This window comes from Dermacentor albipictus, chromosome 5, assembly GCF_038994185.2.
Source record: "Dermacentor albipictus isolate Rhodes 1998 colony chromosome 5, USDA_Dalb.pri_finalv2, whole genome shotgun sequence".
Taxonomy (NCBI): Eukaryota; Metazoa; Arthropoda; class Arachnida; order Ixodida; family Ixodidae; genus Dermacentor; species Dermacentor albipictus.
In genome coordinates this window covers 13,931,093-13,934,743 of record NC_091825.1, presented here as the reverse complement: position 1 = coordinate 13,934,743, position 3,651 = coordinate 13,931,093, and the positions used below count along the sequence as shown (strand labels likewise).

General features: G+C 45.5%; 1 long non-coding RNA gene across 1 annotated transcript; it reads left to right on the top strand.

The window, feature by feature from the left end:
* Nucleotides 1-804: 804 nt before the first annotated feature.
* Nucleotides 805-3,266, top strand: LOC139060396 (uncharacterized). The gene is made up of 3 exons (XR_011514777.1): nucleotides 805-1,065; nucleotides 2,032-2,169; nucleotides 2,673-3,266. It is a non-coding gene; the product is annotated as an uncharacterized lncRNA (long non-coding RNA).
* Nucleotides 3,267-3,651: the final 385 nt, after the last annotated feature.

Sequence of the window (3,651 nt, the reverse complement as noted above, 5' to 3'; positions counted from 1 at the left end):
CCCGTACGGTTGCACCGAAGACACAGTGGAGCACGACCTGGCACGACCACTAGCGCCATTATGCCTGCTACTCGTAGCTGATGCGGTAGATCATCACGTGTCACACCTGGCTTCAGCTTGAGGGTCACTGTACGCATAGACGACCCTTTGTCCGTGATGCCTGGTACACGCCATTGCTCTTTCTGGACGTCGTTGACTTTCCCGTATGGAGCAAACGCCGCGTGTACGTCTTCGTCGTGCACATTGTGCAGCAACCAGTGGAGTTTAACCCGGACATCTCGGTTGTGTGGATCCACAACCAAACATCGTCGTTCCTTGACTTGAACTTCCGTATACTTCAGCATTTTCTTTGTCGCCTCTGCACTCTCGAACGTCACCGCCCAGACGTGGTTCATCTGGAAAGCCCCCAAGGCGACCACCTCGGGGAGCAATTTCAGATGAGCCAGCGTGTCGCGAAAATCTTCGACACGGAATGGTCTCGCTTTCACATCGCCGTAAAGAAAAACTGTGTTTAAAACACGCGAACCTGTAGGCAGTGGTGGCAAAACAACATGGTATTCCTGTTCAACGGACGCAGGCATCCTGTTTCCGCGGCTTGGCATAGCCGCAAACACCGCCCCTACGGAGCGCGACATTCGACGTCCGTACCGAACGGTAGCCGGAAGTAGAATCCACTGAGCCACGAGTTCCATGCTTCAAAGCGGTACAAACGCGCCTCTAGTGAATGCGGTGTTGCCTTAGAAACGAGCTCTTCTAAGGCTCAGGCGTGCGACGCTTGCCCAGGCGCACATTTCGTTGCCGCGCCGAACGCTGCGTTGCTCGACGCTCACCGCGTCCGATGCGGGGCGCGTAGTCGCTGCGCCGAAGCCCATTGTCTCACATCCCTTGGCGGGTCGACGGGAACGCTGTCGCGTTCCACTCTTGAAGGCGAAGCTTAAGCGTCCTCCAGTTTTTTGTTTCGCTGGTGAATGCGCGGAATGCAACGATGAGCGAGCCTCTCTCCCATGGCTACCTGAAGTCAGACGATAAGCTTTTTGAGAAGTCCTTGGCTGCCGTCAACGAGAGGTATGCTGTGCGGACATCAGGAGACCTGAACAGTATCGACTGCTTCTTAATGTTTCGCTCTGCGTGTAGATTTAACATTGTAAAACGCAGTAGTAATTTTAACCAGGGACTCAACCTGGCAGAACGACTTGTTTTCAGTTGCGGTTAGTGCGCAACACTAGACAATTGATTCATCTTGATTCGCCTTTTTGAAGATGGGGTTATATATTGTTCTGGTTACCCGTTCAGAGTTCCCCTAAGCACCTATTTAATTCTGTTGGAGTGGAGTATTGTTCTGGTTACCGCGACATGACCTGATCTTCAGAAATTCCAATAAATGTAAAATTAACAACTGTTATTTTTCGATTTTCAGTCATGATTACAACCGCGCACGCAAGGTAACCACAAATACAAAAAATGAGAGGTCTGCTCCTGTGCGCTTTACATATTTGATTTGAATTCAAGACAGAGCTGCGCTTGGGCGTTTCTTTTGTATGCATCTGCGCTTTTTTTTAATACTGAGAAAGCAATCGTGCGCAACACGGCACACGAATTTCGGTGGGGCTGTACTATGTGGCTAGAACGGCCACCATAGCTGTACTCCATGTCGTGACACGGCCGTCTGTGCCATCCGTGGTCCTAGCATAGGCCTGATATTGAACTCCGTATACGAGAAGCTGAAACGTCAGCGTCGAGCTTTTTTGTCGTGTTATATTAAAATCCTAAGGCCCAACCGAACTGCAATATGTTGGTTTTTTGGCGCTGCTTGCAAGTTGTTACTTAAGACCACACAAAAAAGTCTGGGTAATTAATAATATTAATCATTATTATTATGACTGAGGAGAGCCTGAATTTCTAGCCAGAGGCATGCAGAGCTTAAGGTTTATTTGCTGCCCATAAACAAAAACTAAAGCCAGATTCGATATTGCCTCTGCCATGCATAAAACTAGGCGCCGTCATTAAATCGTCTTTATTGTTTATTTTCAGCCAATGTCGTCTTCTCCACAATCCACTGGGGATGTCAAATCCCTCTGGGGAATGTGCCATTTCGAGTTGTGAAGGAAACAGTCAGTCTGCGAGTTCAGAATGGAATACTACAACAAGACTCAGGGAGAAAAAGGCCAGGTATGTTACATGGATGCGCTTGCAAACACTTCACTCTCGTGCAGATATCCAGCAGCCTTCCAACTCAAAGACTGTGTGCAAGCTGTGTAAAGAGGATACTTCGCGACAGCTCTTTTTAACTTATTTTCCCTTATACAATGCCCCTTTCAGGGCCCTCAGGTTGTTCCTAGCAAATGAATAGATTTAGGAAAAGACCATTATGGCTGTGTGCCAGGCACATAGCCAGTGGTTGGAGTGGCCCAGTCCCCCAAGAAATCTTCAGTTTTGCTGGGACGTCCTTTACCAGCTCTCCCACCTGTGGCGTTTTTCCCTCACCCCCACCCCCCCTCATTCAGTAGTTGCGAGCCAAACAAAATCCTGGCTACATGCCTGGTGTGAACTATGGAAGCATGTCACTGTTGTTGTTTGTACTTACCAAAGCCGCATGATGTTACAGTTGACCTGTGTGTCTTTAACATGCATGTAAAAACACCAGAAATAAATATACTTTATTTAATTTACAGGATTCAAGCACCACTGACCAGTGACTGGCCGAAGGAGGTCTACGAGAAAAAGTGGATGAACCTCCAAGGCGCAAAAAAGAGGGTTCATGAGACTTTTCCTCTTCCCGTAGAACGGCTATGTAGTACGCACCATACTAAAGACTGATGCGCCATACATCAGGTCGCATGTTTTCGTGACATGATGGGCAAAAACTAGACAGCTCAACATTGACTGTTTCGAGTTCCACGATACTAAAGTACATGTTGAGACTAATTGAAAAATACTAGCTGATAAATGCTAAGTTTAGACGATTGCCTATTTTCTTGTGCATTCCTGTTCCTTATGCAACCCCTTTTTATATCCCCATTCCCATAGAGTGCCATTAAAAAATGTTTTAAGTCTGGATAATGAAACAGCTCCCTCAAGTCACTAGTATCAGTATGTATACCTAAAACATTTCGCTGAAAGGGTAGTTCTCATAATTGCCCTCAAAAATGGCCAGTTTGCCCAGCCTCTAATTCCAGTCATAACTGTTGAAGTACTCTTGGCGAAATTGCTCTACTGTGTTGGTAACCATGCTTCACATTTTCAAAATAAACTCTTGGTGCACATTAGGCATTCTCTCAAATGTGCTTTATTCACAGTCGATGCATATTACAAGCACACTACTGAACTTTTCTTGAAGTAACCACCAGACAAAAATGTAATAACATGTTTTCATATACAATAGCTGCTATATTAAAATGTTAAAAGAAAAGTATAAAAGCAAGCACTTTCATGGAAGTACAGAAGGGATGCAACTTTACAAACAGTTTTATACACATACATTGAAAGCACAAGCCTAAAAACATAGTTTTATAGAATCAATGAATTGAGTCACCGACACGAAAAATTAAGGCAGTATTTCTACACATACACAGCCGTTGCCAATGCTACAATTACATGACTATAATGGAGTCTAGTATAAAACATAGCATATTAATCTTAAAAGCTCCAAAC